The sequence below is a fragment of the Schistocerca piceifrons genome, chromosome 10, assembly GCF_021461385.2.
Source record: "Schistocerca piceifrons isolate TAMUIC-IGC-003096 chromosome 10, iqSchPice1.1, whole genome shotgun sequence".
NCBI classification, from domain to species: Eukaryota; Metazoa; Arthropoda; class Insecta; order Orthoptera; family Acrididae; genus Schistocerca; species Schistocerca piceifrons.
Genome location: NC_060147.1, coordinates 102,536,825 through 102,556,785, shown reverse-complemented (window position 1 = coordinate 102,556,785; position 19,961 = coordinate 102,536,825). Strand labels below are relative to the sequence as shown.

The 19,961-nt window shown below is 44.0% G+C and overlaps 2 non-coding genes across 2 annotated transcripts; both read left to right on the top strand.

Annotated features, from left to right (window-relative positions):
• Positions 1-5,529: 5,529 nt before the first annotated feature.
• On the top strand, positions 5,530-5,606 carry Trnas-cga. Its single transcript has one exon. It is a non-coding gene; the product is annotated as a tRNA-Ser (tRNA).
• Positions 5,607-13,726: 8,120 nt separating this feature from the next.
• On the top strand, positions 13,727-13,800 carry Trnas-cga. The gene has a single exon. It is a non-coding gene; the product is annotated as a tRNA-Ser (tRNA).
• The last annotated feature ends 6,161 nt before the right edge of the window (positions 13,801-19,961 follow it).

Below are 19,961 nucleotides of genomic sequence, written 5' to 3'. Positions count from 1 at the left end.
TCCCCTCAGAATGCCGCCAACATCTAAAATAGTTGTCCGTGGAAATAACGCCAACTACACACACAACCTGACAAACACTTGCACGAAGATCTAAACGATACCCAACAGTAACTAAGCACGCACCAAGACAAATCGGGAGTCTATGCATACACACACAGCCGACTGATGAACGATCGGCGAGCCAAAACGCGTCGTCCGGTGGGACGAACGATCGACGATCCGCCAAGACGGTGGCCCGGCTCAAGTGATGCGTGGCGGCAATGGTCAGGCGAGCCATGTCGACGCAGACCTCACGGCTCCAGCCCGAGTGCACTAGTGCCGCATTGGAACTCCCCGACTGGCAGGTCTGGACTGTGCTCCAGACACGTTCCAACTGACTGGCAGAACCGAACTCGCGACCCGAACTGGCTTACGACAGACAACGACCGGGAAGTAATAGCAGTCGAGCAAAGATACTACTAGAGGGAATATATTGATACCTGCTGCTAGCGCCGCTCACGGTCAGGCAAAACAGCAACTCAGCGACACCATAAACTTAAATTAACGTAGTGCTGTGGAAGTACGTTAAAAATAGGATGAAAAAAACATGATGTCGGAAACATGAGCCATGCATGGCTCAAAACCTTTCAGCATATTGTCAGAGACTGCCTTCTGAAAATGTACCCAGGACCACTCACTTTATTAATGCTGCTTCCTCTGCTATCAATTGGCTTCATTCATTAGATGTTGATCTTTGATCAAATGTATATGTTTTATTAAAGTCCTAATTTTATAATTTAATTGTTCTCTTTTTAGTATTATTGAGTTATTAATTTCCAGAATGTAAACACATGAGCTTTATGTCAAATTCTTAAATGTATAACTGCAAACTATTTGTATTTCTTAATATTTGCTGTAGTCGCCATACGAAAAATAAAGTAACAGAGTGCAGAGTGATCGCATTTCCCTAGTGTTCTACCAAAGAACCAACATCTGCCACCTGCCTTACCTATGTCGGAGACTATTTCTTCGTTCCATTTTATCCCTACAAATTGTTACATTCCATTATTTGTATGAATTCTCAGAGTCCAGCTTTTTATTCACTGACATTGTATTCATATGATACTATTTGCTTTCACTTTGTGAGGTGGACAGTTTTACGTTTATTAACATTTAGAGGAAGTTGCCCATCTTTGCATTTCTTTGAAACCTTGGTCACGATCTGACTGAATATTTGTGCAGCTTTTTTGCAGAAAGTATCTCACTGTAGATAATTCCATCAGCTTCAAAAGTCTTAGGTTGCTATTAATGTTGTTTACATGGTAATTAATGTAGAATCGGAACTGCATGAGTCCCAACATACTTCGCTGGGGCGCTCCTGAAGCTACTTCTACATCTGTCGTTCACTCTCCATTCACGATAATATTAGACGTCCTACCAAGAAATCATCGATGGAGTGAGGAATTTCGTTTGCTACCAAAAACGATCGTAGTTTCCATAATAACACTCGAGTGAGGGGGGGGGGGCAATGGTGGGAGGGAGGTACGGAGTCAGACGTTTTGCGTAAATGAGGATTTCTTCTATCCACCTGACTGCTTTGATTTCCACCTTTAAAGTGTTGATGAAAACTACAAGTTGGGTTTTGCTTGTCCAATATTTTCAGAATGCTTGCTTGTTGATATGAAGGAGTTCGTTCTGATCGAGATACCTCATATTCAGACCACTGGTTTTGTATCTCTTACTACTAAATGTAGGATCATCTGTTGGCGCTATGATTCTATTCTGAAGCTATCCTGAAACTAAGAATCATGTTCCTGACTTTTCCCAGTTTGATTCTGGCGACTACATACATTTCAGAATGACGTCCTGGATTCTATCATTTTCGACACATCTTCGTATTCATGAAAATGTGTTCTCATAAGCTGATATCATGCGACACTCTGGCGCCTCTCTCGAATGCAGAAAATGGGTAAATGTCATCAGGAACTATAATTACGGTGCTCCGTCCCTGATTCCAGGCTGCCGTGTTTATTAATAGTTTCAAGAGGCCGATATGTCCGATTAGTGGCTAGAAATAGCAGAGGCACTTGGGCATTCAACAGCGCCCGCGCGTAACAGCGTCACTCAGCTTACGCACTTACGCACGTTTACGCAAGCCGCGTCAATTGCCGATCGATCAGCGTGCGACATCCCACGTGCGGCGTAATAGAAGACCTTCCCTTTTTTCGTTTCCTTTGCATTCAGTATGGTTCATCAGCACCAGGCTGACAGTTGAAAGGTAGTGGGACTGCTGCTTCGTAACACAAGTGCCAACATACACAGGATAAACCGAAATTCGTACACTCGAACATCACAGCGCGATTGCGCGCATACTAACAGCACAAATTTTTTTTTTGTAACTAAATTTCTCATTGTGCGTATTTTCGGTAGGATATGAACGTGAAAGAGGCGCAATTTGGCAATACTGTAATCAGTTATAGGAGAACTATACTGGTTCAGTACTGTGCAACGATATGGCTCAGTGCAGTAGGTAGAGCTGCACATGCTTACCACTTTTATGTCCATTACATTTCCTTAGGTCCTTGCACCAACTGTAAGGCTAGAAATCTACTTCTCAGGTACGAGGGACATTTCATAAATAATGCACAGGTTGGTGGTATTACTGTGGATTGTTTGATGCAGCAACAATAAAAATTACGTCAGTTGTAGCTGGGAACTTGAAGAAAAATCACGTGTTTTTGTTTTTTTCGCTGTGCAAAAATGGCTCTGAGCACTATGGGACTTAACATCTGAGGTCATCAGTCACCTAGACTTGTTGTTGTTGTGGTCTTCAGTCGTGAGACTGGTTTGATGCAACTCTCCATGCTACTCTATTCTGTGCAAGCTTCTTCATCTCCCTGTACCTACTGCAACCTACATCCTTCTGAATCTGCTTAGTGTATTCATCTCTTGGTCTCCCTCTACGATTTTTACCCTCCACGCTGCCCTCCAATACTAAATTGGTGATCCCTTGATGCCTCAGAACGTGTCCTACCAACAGATCCCTTCTTCTAGTCAAGTTGTGCCACAAACTCCTCTTCTCCCCAATCCTGTTCAATACCTCCTTATCTAATCTTCCACATTCTTCTGTAGTACCACATTTCGAAAGCTTCTATTCTCTTCTTGTCCAAACTGTTTATCGTCCATGTTTCACTTCCATACATGGCTACATTCCATACAAATAATTTCAGAAACGACTTCCTGACAGATCTATACTCGATGTTAACAAATTTCTCTTCTTCAGAAACGCTTTCCTTGCCATTGCCAGTCTACATTTTATATCCTCTCTACTTCGACCATCATCAGTATTTTGCTCCCCAAAAGCAAAACTCCTTTACTACTTTAAGTGTCTCATTTCCTAATCTAATTCCCTCAGCATCACCCGACTTAAATCGACTACATTCCATGATCCTCGTTTTGCTTTTGTTGATGTTCATCTTATACCCTCCTTTCAAGACACTGTCCATACCGTTCAACTGATCTTCTAAGTCCTTTGCTGTCTCTGACAGAATTACAATGTCATCGGCGAACCTCATAGCTTTTATTTCTTCTCCATGGATTTTAATTCCTACTCCGAATTTTTCTAGACATAGAACTACTTAAACCTAACTAACCTAAGGACATCACACACATCCATGCCCGAGGCAGGAGTCGAACCTGCGACCGTAGCAGTAGGGCGGTTCCGGACTGGAGCGCCTACAACCTCTCGGTCACAGAGGCCGGCGCTGTGTAACATAAAATTGGCGAGTGGTAGAAATGGACCCTGAACGGGTCTCGGGTACTGCGACTGTTGAAGACCAAAGGTCGTACATCAATACCGAAACTTTACGCGCCAAAAGCCAGACAGAAATCCATAGTGCGTTAAGTCGTCGTGTGGCTAGGGCCTCCATTCAGGTAGACCGTTCGGCTCGTGCAAGTCTTTCGATTTGACGCCACTTCGGCGACTTGTGCGTCTATGGGGATGACATGATGATGATTAGGGCAACGCAACACCCAGTCCCTGAGCGGAGAAAATATTCAACCCAGCCGGGAATCGAACCCGGGCCCTTAGGGTTGACATTCTGTTGCGCTGACCACTTTTTTTTTTTTTTTTTTTTTTTTTCGTTAGTGATCATTGTGTTCGGTCGTTGCGGACGTCGCAAGACATCCTGTTCAAGTTCAGTGGTTGATCCTTCCACTCAGCTTTTTATTACAGAGGCCAACCGGCTCTCTGACCAAACACGCTGAGCTACCGTTCCGGCACCACTCAAGCTATCGTTGGCGGACAGTGCGTTAAGTGAAGTTTGTGGTGACTTTAAGGTCGACCATAATACAGTACAGTTGGGTTAATTGTTGGGTTAATCGTTTCAGTGGTGGTTGTATTGTCATAGACGATAGTTTAAGACCCGGAAGGCAGAAATCGTGAACAAATGAACGAAATGTGAAGCTTGTGGCAGATGCTCTTGAAGAAAATCACAGTGCTACTCGTGAGTAACTCTGTGAAGTCTCGGAAATTCCATCAACATCGATATTCCGTATTCTGAGAAATGATTTGAAGAAGAGAAAAATTTCTGTTTGATTGCCAAAGAGAAGCAGATTACCTTGGTAATTGCAACCTTGCTCGGACAACGATTCGACTGTAAAGGTAAATGATTCTTGTCTCGAATTGCCTCTATTTGAAACGAGGTTCAGAGACTTTGAACCAGAGTTGAAATCACAGTCCAGCAGTGGAGAGCTTCAGATTCTCCACGTACAAAAAATGTCGACGCGCTCAGTCAATGCTCATGCAAATGACGATTTTTGCTATTGATCACCAAGGAACCATCATGACAGATAGAGTTCCATGTGGAACAAGTTTCACAGCAGCGTATTATCGTAACTGCATGCAAAACCTGCTCAAAAGCTGCATAAAACCGACCTCAGATGCTCGAAGCTGGGCCACTCATTCTCCATGGCAGTACTCGCCCGCATGTCGGCAATGTTATAGCCCGAAAACTGCGCGAATGCGGATGGGAAGTGTAGCCGCATCCTCCCTTCTACTCGGACAAGAGCCCCCCAAAAGTAACAGTTCTTCCCGAAGTTGAGAAACCTATGCGTGGACGTCGCTGTCTTTCTATAGAAGATCTTTCTACCATTGCTACCCGACCCATTCGACAGGTGAACAGAAGTGCTGTCTTGGGTGAAATAAATTAGCTACCGAAGCGTTGAAGATTCAGTCACAGATGAGGAGAGAAACTATATTGAAGGACTGTAACGAATTATCGAAAAAATAAACGTCCAAGTAAAAATAATTAGTGTGTATTATTTATGAAATGTACTTCGTAATTACCAAATACTGTTTGCGTTTAGTCTACTTGACGATGAAACTCTGTTTGCATTTGAAACTTCCTGGCGGATTAAAACTTCACAGAAGCTCTCCCGCGAACCTTGCAGAACTAGCACCCCTGGATGAAAGGAGAGCTTCTGCAGAATTTTGAAAAGTAGGAGACGAGGTACTGGCGGAAGTGAAGCTGTGAGGACGGGTCGTGAGTCGTGCTAGGGTAGCTCAGTTGGTAGAGCACTTGCCCTCGAAAGGCAAAAGTCCCGAGTTCAAGTCTCGGTCCCGCACACAGTTTTAATCTGCCAGGAAGTTTCTTATCAGCGCACAGTCCACTGCAGAGTGGAAATCTCATTCTGGAAACATCCCCCAGGCTGTGGCTAAGCCATGTCTCCGCATATCCTTTCTTCCAGGAGTGCTGCTTCTGCAAGGTTCGCAGGAGAGCTTCTGTGAAGTTTGGAAAGTAGGAGACGAGGTACTGGCGGAATTGAAGCTGTGAGGACGGGGTGTGAGTCGTGCTAGGGTAGCTCAGATGGTAGAGCACTTGCCCGCGAAAGGCAAAGGTCCAGAACTCGAGTGTCGGTCCGGCACACAGTTTTAAACTGCCAGGAAGTTTTTATATCAGCGCACACTCCGCTGCAGAGTGAAAATCTCATTCTGTTTGCATTTATTCTACTCCGCGATGAATGTGAAGCAGGATTCGAACCTTGACCGTAGCAGCAGCGCGGTTCCGGACTGAAGCGCCTCGAACCGCTCGGCCACATCGGCCGGCCATCAGTCAGCAACTGTATAATTACGGGTGCAATGGAAATCATACAGCCAACCAGTTACACGTCAAAAATTATTCAAATCTTTACCTAGTTTTCGATATATATTAGCCTGTTTTCCTAAGTAGAAGTAAAAACACCTGAAAATAGGATATACTACAACCGGTACATGGAAGTAATATGTGCAGCGGAAAGACACATCAAAAATTATATGTATGTAATCCCATACTACGTGTAAAGAAAAACAAAATCAAGAGGCTTAGTAACAATAAGCCCTCGTTTCTCTTTTCACGCGATATGTGACACTTAAGTTTTTTTTAATATTTCCATTGTACATAATTTTTGATATGTCTTTCTGCAGCACATATAACTTCCATGTACTGGTTGTAAAATATCCTAATTTTAGGTGTTATTACTTCTTCTGAGGAAGACATGTTCATATCTGTTGAAACCTAGCCAAAGGTTTGTGTAAACTTTTGACGTACAACTGGCTGGCTGTGTGATTCCAATTTTGTCCGTGTTCTTGATGTTTTGAAAACAGATGAAAGCCAGATGGGGCCACATCGGAACTGTATGGAGGATAATCGATGGCAGTGGACCAAAGCCGCTGGGTTGTTGGCGATGTCGCAGCGCTCGTGTGTCATGAAGGAATGGATGCTCCACGTGTGGATTGTAAGTAGCCTGTTTACATGTTTCTATGTTGGCAGCGCTGCAGACTACATTAATATGCGCCCTCTGTAAGAGACTCTGTGGCTGGTTGGAATCGCAGTTGAGACATAACAGTTAGCAGTGATGGAGGTGAGAAGCAGTGTTAGCGCGAGCGGACGGTGCCTATCATGGAGATTTAATATTGGTTGAACATGGATTGTAAAATGTAGGTAATGTAATTATTGACGATTATATAATTTTTCGAATTGGATGTTACAGACGATTATATAAATTTTTTAAGTGGATGTCACATGATTGAGGTAAAATCTGCTAAATACATTGTTTGCTCTGCAAAAAAGTCTGTCCTTTGCTAACCACATGCCTATTAGTAGTTAGAGCCTACAGTAGTTACAATATATTTTTATTTAGCTTTCTGTATACTTGCTGTATTTGCTGTAGTTCATGTCATGAACATTTTCTGTGACTTATGAAATGTACGGTTTACTGTTAGAATTTATTCTAATTCAGGGCCGTTCTTTTGTGTTGATGATGATGATGAGCGTTTGGCGTCATTGGCCGGGAGGCCCCTCGCGGGGCAGGTCCGGCCGCCATATCGCAGGTCTTATTACATTCGGCGCCACATTGGGCGACCTGCACGCCGGATGGGGATGAAATGATGATGAACACAACACAACACCCAGTCCCTGAGCGGAGAAAATCTCCGACCCAGCCGGGAATCGAACACGGGCCCAGAGGACGGCAATCCGTCACGCTGACCACTCAGCTACTGGGGCGGACTCTTTTGTGTTAATTAATAGGCAGATTGCGTTATCCTTGTATATTTTGGGAAATAAATAAATGAATAGGTTTGAGTTGTATTTGTCAGGATTACTTTGCAGGTCAGTGTTAAAACGATAAACACAAGCAAAGTGACAGTACTTCAGTTTCACTCAGCAGTTTAAGAAGGCTCAGTTGCATTAAGCAATTTAAGTAAAAATGTAGAAGTTTCATCTGCTCTGTTATTTCAGTTTAAGTAAAGAACTACACTACTGGCCATTAAAATTGCTACACCACGAAGATGACGTGCTACAGACGCGAAATTTAAACAACAGGAAGAAGATGCTGTGATATGCAAATGATTAGCTTTTCAGAGCATTCACACAAGGTTGGCGCCGGTGGCGACACCTACAACGTGCTGACATGACGAAAGTTTCCAACCGATTTCTCATACACAAACACCAGTTGACCGGCGTTGCCTGGTGAAATGTTGTTGTGATGCCTCGTGTAAGGAGGAGAAATGCATACCATCACGTTTCCGACTTTGATAAAGGTCGGATTGTAGCCTATCGCGACTGCGGTTTATCGTATCGCGACATTGCTGCTCGCGTTGGTCGAGATCCAATGACTCTTAGCGGAATATGTAATCGGTGGGTTCAACAGGGTAATACGGAACCCCATCCTGGATCCCAACGGCCTCGTATCACTAGCAGTCGAGATGACTTATCCGCATGGCTGTAACGGATCGTGCAGCCACGTCTCGATTCCTTAGTCAACAGATGGGAACGTTTGCAAGACAACAACCATCTGCACGAACAGTTCGACGACGTTTCCAGCAGCATGGACTATCAGCTCGGAGACCAAGGCTGCGGTTACCCTTGACGCTGCATCACAGACAGGAGCGCCTGCGATGGTGTACGCAACGACGAACCTGGGTGCACGAATGGCAAAACGTCATTTTTTTCGGATGAATACTGGCTTATCACCCGGTGTGATGGTGTGGGGTGCCATTCGTTACACGTCTCGGTCACCTCTTGTTCGCTCTGACGGCACTTAGAACAGTGGACGTTACATTTCAGATGTGTTACGACCCGTGGCTCTACCTTCTATAGGATCCCTGCAAATCCCTACATTTCAGCAGGATAATGCACGACCGCATGTTGCAGGTACTGTACGGGCCTTTCTGGATACAGAACATGTTCGACTGCTGCCCTGGCCAGCACATTCTCCAGATCTCTCACCAATTGAAACCGTCTGGTCAATGGTGGCCGAGCAACTGGCTCGTCACAATACGCCAGTCACTATTCTTGATGAACTGTGGTATCGTGTTGAAGCTGCATGGGCAGCTGTACATGTACGCGCTATCCAAGCTCTGTTTGACTCAATGCCCAGGCTTATCAAGGCCGTTATTACGGCCAGAGGTGGTTGTTCTGGGTAGTGATTTCTCAGTATCTATGCACCGAAATTGCTTGAGAATGTAGTCACATGTCAGTTCTAGTATAATATATTTGTCCAATGAATACCGGCTTATCATCTGCATTTCTTCTTGGTGCAGCAATTTTAATGGCCAGTCTTCAAATACGAAAGTGGATTACAGCACACTGTTTCTCACGCACCAACACACGTACGATTGCTTTACACACTGTCATGTTACACGAGACAAGTCGGAGCCCTCTAGCGGCTGAGTTTTCCAATATACGTCAGCGAGGAGGGAAAGTCAACTGAGTAACACGCATCAAATGTAATACCTCAACCGATATTGAGAAAGGAATAAAAAATTTGCAGGCATTTCTTTTCAGCACATCCTCGTAGTATTTAAAATACATTATCAGTGATAGAATATCTTTCGAAAACATGCATAATCATCAAAATTGATGTCAAACATACCCACGAGTGCAACACACATACGTCGACGAGCTGGCTCATGCTTCTGTGAAGTCTTCCCAGCATAGCTGCGTCCATAGTTAACAGGAGAAGCATGGAACCAATTCTTCCACATTCTTCCTCGGAGTAGAATAAATACAACACGTTTGATAATTACCTGTGAAGCAGGTTGCTAACCCTCCTAGTGACGCAAGGTCGTAATTAAATATGATGGGCATGGAAATTGTAAGCATGTTACTTGCCACTACCGGACAGAACAAGTGGCAGGAGGGTACACTACAAACTGGGTTGGAATGTAATTCGTCAAGGAGTGCTAAACAACACACTCAGATGATGTGGCTGTTGTTGCGAGATAACTACCTAGCGACGAGCTGCTCTCTATGTAAGTTAATAATAGTTGCGTGTGAAGTTCGCAAATGTGGTAATAGTTTTAATTTAATAGTAATTGACATAAACGAAATTCTTGAACAGAAATACAACTGTCGTCAGAGAGTGAAAGGGCAAGACATCATTTATACGGTGGGAATGTCACCTAAATAACGCACAGCTATTGCGGGTGGTATGACCACGTAGTGTGCTCAGTAGAGGGTGTATAGATACGTTACTAACAAATAGTTGAGCTAGTTACTATCAACCACCATCCGTTAACAGTATTTAGTGGGGCCACTATCTGACGGTATCGAAGCCCGATAGTCACTGGTCAAAAACGAACGACCAAATCATTCTAAGTAACTTATTGCATGTAATAAGCACAAGACGCATTAAAATGATCGGCATCTAATCGCAGGACCGCGATTTGCTAAGAGCAGTAACAAATTAATGACTGACCGAAATGGTCGTTCTGCCGTTTAGTCTCTTCACATTGACCTGCTGACTTCGCTATTTCGGGCAAAATGATCCGAATCAGCGTTAATTTATACACATACAAGTAAATTTCGACGCAAGGAGAACTTATGTTTCATATTTAATTCCAAGAATAAAACCAGCAGACATCGAAAGAACTTACAATACGTGTCTGCTAACTACGGGACGCGGAGGAAGAAGTGTTATGAAAGACATAGAGAGCTATGCTCTTACAAAAAGCGAAGCGGAAAAAATTTTAAACGTGTGTTTTGTTTCAACCACAGGCTGATTTTATTACGGTGATTTTCCTTTTCCATTGCCTTTACATTATGTGGTACTTATATATATATATATATATATATATATATATATATATATATATATATATATATATATATATATATTTGCACAAAGTAATACTTCACTAGAATAAAAGAAGTAGATATTGATCAAGTAGCAGAGGGGAAGAGTCGGCTTTGTTTTTAGGGTAAGAGATATAACTGGACAAAAGAGAGGTAATGCTGACAATCGACCTTCAGACGTGGAGTGGTGAAGTTCGCGAAAAAGAACGGACTAAAAGTTTGAAGGCGATATACGTCTTCAACAGTGGAATAATAAAAACAATTTGGCTATCATTTCTGTGTTAATATACACTCCAACAAAAGTTTTGAACCACCTCGATATTTTGTGTACGTATGCTCCAGTACCTATCGGAAGTGCAACCCTGAAGATGTTTGCAAACACACACACTGTTACCAACAGTACATAGTTTCATGAATCAGTGATCGTGAGATTTGTGGAACTTCCATAGCAAGGGCACTAAGTGTAAAGTTACAGTTGTGCTTAATCTGCTCTTCAGTTGGGTGAATCAGTTTATCAGTGACCGCAGACGGGCGTCCACTTCGTTCTTCATCGTGCACTTGATCACGTCCTTCATTGAACAGTCTGACCCCATCTTCTACCCATTGAATCACTCACAGCATTTTGTCCGTAAACCTCGCAGATATACCGATGAATTTCCTGATTTCACACGCGACTGGCATTATAAAGAAGCACTACAAAACACATGTCGGCAGCAGCGACCTTAAAATGACGTACATGACTTCTCCTTGACTCAGAGTAACAGCAGCGCATGCTCGGAACTGCGATCGTAGTGCTGCCGCTGATAGAAATAGAAACGGAGCTTACTTTGTGGGCGTCCCTCGTACATTATGTGTAAACATACATGTAATATTTAAAGGGGGCAATGTTGTTACCAAAAAAGCACGAAAAGTTATTGAGTGATTTACTTCAATTTTCTATATGATACTCTAATAAGGGCGATGTACTTGAAGACAATATTATGGAAATGGAAGAGTATTTAGATGAAGATGAAATGGGAGATATGATACTGCGTGAAGAGTTAGGCAGATCACTAGAAGTCCTGAGTCGAAACAAGGCCCCGGGAGTAGACAACATTCCATTAGAATTACTGACAGCCTTGGGGGAGTCAGTCCTGACAAAACTCTACCATCTGGTGAGCAAGATGTATGAGACAAGTGAAATACCGTCAGACTTCAAGAAAAATATAATAATTCCAATCCCAAAGAAAGCAGGTGTTCACAGGTGTGAAAATTACCGAACTATCAGTTTAATAAGTCACAGCTGCAAAATACTAACGCGAAGTCCTTACAGACGAATGGAAAAACGTATAGAACCCGACCTCGGGTAAGATCAGTTTGGATTCCGTAGAAATGTTGGAACACGTGAGGCAATACTGACCCTGCGACTTATCTTAGAAGAAAGATAAGGAAAGACAAACCTACATCTCTAGCATTTGTAGACTTAGAGAAAGCTTTTGAGAATGTTGACTAGAATACTCTCTTTCAAATTCTGAAGATGGCAGGGGTAAAATACAGGGAGCGAAAGGCTATTTACAATTTGTACAGAAACCAGATGGCAGTTATAAGAGTCGAAGGACATGAAAGTGAAGCAGTGGTTGGGAAGGGAGTGAGACAGGGTTGTAGCCTCTCCCCGATGTTATTTAATCTGTATATTGAGCAAGCAGTAAAGGAAACAAAAGAAAAATTCGGAGTAGGTATTAAAATGCATGGAGAAGAAATTAAAACTTTGAGGTTCGCCGATGATATTGTAATTCTGTCAGAGACAGTAAAGGACCTGAAAGAGCAGCTGAACGGAATGGACAGTGTCTTGAAAGGATGGTATAAGACGAACATCAACAAAAGCAAAACGAGGATAGTGGAATGTAGTGGAATTAAATAGGACGATGCTGCGGGAATTAGATTAGAAAATGAGACACTTAAAGTAGTAAAGGAGTTTTGCTATTTGGGGAGCAAAATACTGATGATGGTCGAAGTATGGAGGATATAAAATGTAGATTGGTAATGGCAAGGAAAGCGTTTCTGAAGAAGAATAATTTGTTAACATCGAGTATAGATTTAAGTGTCAGGAAGTCGTTTCTGAAAGTATTTGTATTGAGTGTAGCCATGTATGGAAGTGAAACGTGGACGATAAATAGTTTAGACAAGAAGAGAATAGAAGCTTTCGAAATGTGGTGCTACAGAAGAATGCTAAAGATTAGATGGGTAGATCACGTAACTAATGAGGAGGTACTGAACAGAATTGGGGAGGAGAGGAGTTTGTGGCACAACTTGACTAGAAGAAGAGATCGGTTGGTAGGACATGTTCTGAGACATCGAGGGATCACCAATTTAGTATTGAAGTGCAGCGTGGAGGGTAAAAATCGAAGAGGGAGACCAAGAGATGAATACACTAAGCAGATTCGGAAGGATGTAGGCTGCAGTAGGTACAGGGAGATGAAGAAGCTTGCACAGGATAGAGTAGCATGGAGAGCTGCATCAAACCAGTCTCAGGACTGAAGACCACAACAACAACAACTCTAATAAATATTCATACGGACATACCGTATATATTTTTTTAAACAACAATGTACAGGCTTTCTGGCAAAGCCGGCAGCGAGAAAGAAAATGCTGGACTGCGCTCTGCTGTGAATGTGTTCAAAATGGTTCAAATGGCTGTGAGCACTATGCGACTTAACTTCTGAGGTCATCAGTCGCCTAGAACGTAGAACTAATTAAACCTAAATAACCTAAGGACATCACACACATCCATGCCCGAGGCAGGATTCGAACTTGCGACCGTAGCGATCGCTCGGCTACAGACTGTAGCGCCTAGAACCTCTCGGCCACACGTGCCGGCTCGTACAATTCCCTGACGCTGCAGAGTAGCAGAGAAAACGAAGAAAAGTCGTAGTCTGCTTAGCGTAACGAACTGACAGTATACGAAAACTACCGAAATGGCCCGAATCGAGGATAAACTGTGTGCAGAGGAGAAGGAATTCGATGAACGAAGCGTCTGAGACGGTCACGAAACTGATTCTCGTGGAATACTCGCAGGAGGGCTTCTGTAAAGTTTGGAAGGTAGGATACGAGATACTGGCAGAAGTAAAGCTGTGAGTACCGGGCGTGAGTCGTGCTCGGTAGCTCAGATGGTAGAGCACTTGCCCACGAAAGGCAAAGGTCCCGAGTTCGAGTCTCGGTCGGGCACACAGTTTTAATCTGCCAGGAAGTTTCATATCAACGCACACTCCGCTGCAGAGTGAAAATCTCATTCTGTCGTTGAATGGCTGGACGTCTGGTTCAGAGACGCGTTTGCTCAGAAAAGTTGGTAGCCTGAGGCATCTCTGTCGAAAGAGCACAAGTGTTCCGGAGCACACCATGCATTATTGAACATGGAGCTCCACAGCAGACCACCCCTACGTGTTCACAAGGTGACCCAGCAACATTGTCAATTACGATTGCAGTGGACACGGGACCCCCGGGATTCGACCATCAATCAATGGAAACGCGTTGGCTCTTCGGGTGAATCACATTTTCGCTACACTAGGTCGATGGTCGTCTCCACAAACGCCGTCAGTGAGGTCAACGTTGCCTCGAAACGTGCAGCCCGCCAAGAACGCATGCTAGTGAGAGCAGTATTACGCTATGTGGGACATTCTCCCGCGCTAGTGTGAGACGTGTGTTAGTAATAGAAGGCACGCTGACAGTTGCGAAGCAGCTGCATCCCTTCATTTTTTATGTCTTTCCCGATGGTGATCTCACCTTTCAGCAGCATACCTGTCCGTGTCTGGGAGCCGTGCTACAGTGGTTTGAGGAGCATTATACTGCACTGGCTTTGATGTCTCGGCGACCAAATTCGCTTGACATAAATTCTACGGAACCCATCTGGGTCGCTATCGGTAGCCATTACCGCATGCGCAAACCAGCGGCCCGTTTTATAACGCGGATTACATGACCTATAAGTAGATATCTAAATCCACATACCACCACTGTTCGTGATGCGTAGACTCAGTGATGTATTTAGTTACGAAGACGGGCAACAAGCTATGAAGGAGGTGGGCACGACATTTTGTCCTCATCAGTCTATAGGTTCATCATCACGCACGGATGCTTCTAGTCTACTTTTAATACCTTAAACTATTTTTTATATACACTACTGGCCATTACAATTCCTACACCAAGAAGAAATGTAGATGATAAACGGGTATTCATTGGACAAATATATTATACTAGAACTGACATGTGATTACATTTTCACGCAATTTGGGTGCATAGATCCTGAGAAATCACTACCCAGAACAACCACCTCTGGCCGTCATAATGTCCTTGATACGCCTGGGCATTGAGTCAAACAGAGCTTGGATGGCGTGTACAGGTACAGCTGCCCATGCAGCTTCAACACGATACCACAGTTCATCAAGAATAGTGACTGGCGTATTGTGACGAGCCATTTGCTGGGCCACCATTGACCAGACGTTTTCAATTGGTGAGAGATCTGGAGAATGTGCTGGCCAGGGCAGCAGTCGAACATTTTCTGTATCCAGAAAAGCCCATACAGGACCTGCAACATGCGGTCGTGCGTTGTCCTGCTGAAATGTGGGGTTTCCCAGCGATCGAATGAAGGGTAGAGCCACGGGTCGTAATACATCTGAAATGTAGCGTCCACTGTTCAAAGTGCCGTCAGTGGGAACAAGAGGTGACTGAGACGTCTAACCAATGGCACCCCCTACCATCACGCCAGATGATACGCCAGTATGGCGATGACGAACACACGCTTCCAATGTGCGTTCACCGCGATGTCGCCAAACACGGATGCGACCATCATGATGTAAACAGAACCTGAATTCATCCTAAAAAATGACTTTTTGCCATTCGTGCACCCAGGTTAGTCGTTGAGTACATAATCGCAGGCGCTCCTGTCTGTGATGTAGCGTCAGGGGTAACCGCAGCCATGGTCACCGAGCTGTTAGTCAATGCTATTGCAAACGTCGTCGAACTGTTCGTGCAGATGGTTGTTGTCTTGCAAACATCTGTTGACTCAGGGGTCGAGATGTGGCTGCACGACCCGTTACAGGGATGCGGATAGGATGCCTGTCATCTCGATTGCTAGTGATACGAGGCCGTTGGGATCCAGCACGGCGTTCCGTATTACCCTCCTGAACCCACCGATTCCATATTCTGCTAACAGTCATTGGATCTCGACCAACGCGAGCTGCAATGTCGCGATGCGATAAACCGTAATCGCGATAGGCTACAATCCGACCTTTATCAAAATCGGAAACGTGATGGTACGCTTTTCTGCTCCTTACACGAGGCATCACAACAACGTTTCACCAGGCAACGCCGGTAAACTGCTGTTTGTGTATGAGAAATCGGTTGGAAACTTTTCTCATGTCAGCATGTTGTAGGTGTCGCCACCGGCGCCAACCTTGTGTGAATGCTCTGAAAAGCTAATCATTTGCATATCACAGCATCGTCTTCCTGTCGGTTAAATTTCACGCCTGTAGCACGTCATCTTCGTGGTGTAGTGATTTTAATGGCCAGTAGTGTATTTAGAACTTTACTTCTTTTGTTCTCCACCTTTCCGAGTCTAGATTTTACCGTCGGCTGTTCTCTTTCTTTCGGGCGCCCTTACAATTCTTTATTTTTTTACTTTTCATTTGCCGCACGTTCGTGATTTCTTACTTTTCCTTGTTTACAGTTAGACCATACCCTCTTTCTATTTGTGCTTTTTCCACACTCCAATATTAACTTTACTTTTCCGGCATTTACCCTTTTCCATTTAACTATATCTGTTGGACAATTTAATTGTTTCATTTAGATTTAATATATGCATGTATTTTATATATTTAGTTTCCCCAGTTTTTTAGTATTTGGATTTACGCTAGTTTCTTTCTCTCTCTATCCGTCACTGTGCTTATACCACCACGTTGTCTAGCCCCGTCTACTTCCTTTTGCGGTAACTAAGATCATATTTCACGCATTTAAGTCTACGTCATTTGTGTGTTATCTGCCAGAGTGGAAGGAGCCGCGACGCCGCCTTACTTAGGTGTTTCGAAGCTATTCGGTCAAATTAATACAAGAGGAACAGGGAAATCAAAATACATGTCCAGGGTGATTGAAGAAAATGTTTAAAAAGTGACATGCCACATCGGATATACTGTAAGGATCAATAATCACATAGGAACTGGGAGTCACAAACGCCACGAGAGGGCGTTACGGTCCCGTGAAGGCGTTGCTATGCTAACACGGACGCATCGCACAGACACAGTCGTCATTCACGACCTGGAAGTGTTTGGAGTAACTTGGCTAGCTACACCTACTTTGGGATGGCTGAGGTGCATCTCATTTACGGCGTGGCCAACTTCAGTGGACGAGAAGCCGTGCTATTGTATCGTGTGATAGAAAGGAGCCATACCACGCATTATTTCCCATTCTGCATCACTGTCTGTGCGATCCACGTCCACGAGACGGATGCTCGTCGCCAACGAACAACACCGACAGTTGCGGCTGATGGAAGCGTCCTCGAAAGTGTGCAGCGTACTCCGCCAACAGGAACACGAGATGTATCCCGCGTTAACTCTTGTAAGCGATGACACCTCGATCGGCGAAAGATTCAAGTCCAGGAAGAGAGGCATTCACAACGAACGATTGCTAAGGTAAACCAACCACTACCATAATTTCCAGTAGCGACGTTCAGAGTAAAATTAACACTGCAGCCACGGAAGAATATTGGTCCATTTAATATAACTGCTTGGTTCAAAAAAATGTTCACATGGCTCTGAGCACTATGGGACTTAACATCTGAGGTCATCAGTCCCCTAGAACTTAGAACTACTTAAACCTAACTAACCTAAGGACATCACACACATCCATGCCCGAGGCAGGATTCGAACCAGCGACCGTAGCAGTCGCGCGGTTCCGGACTGAAGCGCCTAGAACCGTTCGGCCACAGCGGCCGGCTTAACTGCTTGGGCTGTTCGATTTCCTCCAAGTTTATTCTCGAGGCTAATAATATGTTTGTAGACAGGCATGCGGTGGCGGCGTTGACGATACACACGTCGACGAGGCATAGTGCTTCAATGCTGTTGCAGATAGAGCTCACAGCGGAATAGTTCCGCTGGCATGCACAGCCCGCTTATATAGGAGAGGGGTGACCTTGATTACGTAACGCGCTGATAACGGACTTTGTACTATACCGGGGGCTCAAGGATGCAACATTTTGAAAAAATTACAAAACATAGGTGCTGCACTGCCCGCTTAGCGCCTAGCGAGTCGGTGATGCAACCCGCACGACTTGGCTTGGCGCTAGGCCGGCGCACCAGCTTACGCGTGCTGCTAAGTCCGTTATCAGCGCATGCCTGTCTACAAACAGATTATTAGCCTCGAGAATAATGCTTGACATCGGCGAGGGCGATATACACGCACATCGTAACGAGAAGACCACTTTTGTTTTTCTTCCTCTTTGCTAGCGTACGAGGAGTGGCTTTCACTTACCTTCCTCTTCGTATTATGAGGCATGTCACGGCACAAGATTTTGCAACACAGTGGGATAAAACAACAAAGCGGTCAATCACCGAAGTTAAGCGCTGTCGACCGTGGGCGGCACTTGAATGGTTGACCACCCGGACCGTTGCCATTTTTCGGGGTGCACACCGCCTCGACCGAATTGTAGCAGCTCCGGTCAGCTGAGGATGACACGGCCGTCGGATGGTCCAGATGAGCCACTTGTGACCTGAAGACCGAGTGCTAGTGCTTATTCCTCACAATATTAAACTACTATTTATAAAATGTAGATATACTTAAGCAGTTCACTTTATATACGTAAAATTAATATATTCAGTTTACTTACGGCTACTACCCTTGTATGAGAAAAGACTATTGATGATGGCAAAAAAAGCGAGTGTTCGAGGGCATTCAATACGAAAGTTTTTTCCGTAGATGATCTGCCAAAATGACTCTTTTTCCCCCGTCGATCTTGCCGTGCCGGGTAGCCGAGCTGTCTCAGGTGCCTTGTCACGGTTCGCGCTGCTCCCTCGGTCGGAGTTTCGAGTCCTCCCTCAGGCATGAGTGTGTGTGTTGTCCTTAGCGTAAGTTAGTTTAAGCTATATTAAGTACTGTGTAAGCTTAGGGACCGATGACCTCAGCAGTTTGGTCCAACAGGATCTTACCACAAATTTACAAAATTTCCAGTCGATCTTTGAAAGAGAATATGAGATTCAAAGCGTTAGGTAGATCTGCTCCAAATGTATATCTATCAACAGAAGGGCATACGACGAGCTCGCAGATGTGGCTTAAACTGCGTGAATAGACGCAGGTAGATGCCACATTCAAGTATCTAAATTATTTCGCTTTACTGAGCAGTAAGAAAAGATAAAAACACTTTCTAACGATTTATGTGTAAAGAATGAGGAGTTTTTGAGCATTATTTTAAATATTGGCTTGGTATCGCAGTGGTCAGGTAGACGGTTAGCAATCCCTCAGCTCAGGTTCGATAGCTGCTGCTACTATATATATATATACACCATTTTCTTTTATTCCCCGTTAACGATTAATTATAAAAATTGAATGCTCGTAAATATTCCAGTTTGTATACATAAAATGACTACATTTAATTTAGTTACGATTACTACCAATGTAAATCAAAAGCCTGTAGAGCACCACATTGTTGCATGTTGGCAAAATTTTGTTGAGCCGCGGAAGTAGAACATGAAACTTCAGTTTGGCAGGAAGCCTTTAGTTTTCTGAGCATACTTCAACAACATGTGTGAAATATCTTATAACAATAAGCGTCTATCTTTTTTATCTGTAATGTCCAGCGTTGATATTTTAAGACTCTTACTTAAACTAGTACAGATGCAGAAAATATATCAAGATAAGAATCATAGCATCATAGAATACGTTGGTTAGAGATATGAAATGATCGTATGGCAGTTATTGGGCGGGATATCCCCTCCCGGGTTCGGCCACCGTACTACATGTCTTTTTAGTTGGCGACACTTCGGTGACTTGCATGTCAGTGATGATGAAAATCATGATGAAGGACGCACAACAACCAGTCCCCTGCCGAGAATCGAACCCGCGCCCCCTTGCGTGGTAGGCGGTACTTACAGAGAAAACTCTTGTAGTGAAGCATATATGAACGATGTATCGTCTCAAAGGCTTCTTCATTCTGCTGGCTTTAGATCTGAGGACCAACCAACGTAAATTCTTTCAATTCTGGGTAATGTCTCCGCAGTGATTTTGAAACATGTTTTCTATGTACACTGGTGTCAAAATTAAAGCAAAAAAAAAAAAAAAAAAAAACGCTATTTCATCGTCCTGTGACTAATTCGCGATATAATTACAAAAACTATCGACAGATGTCCG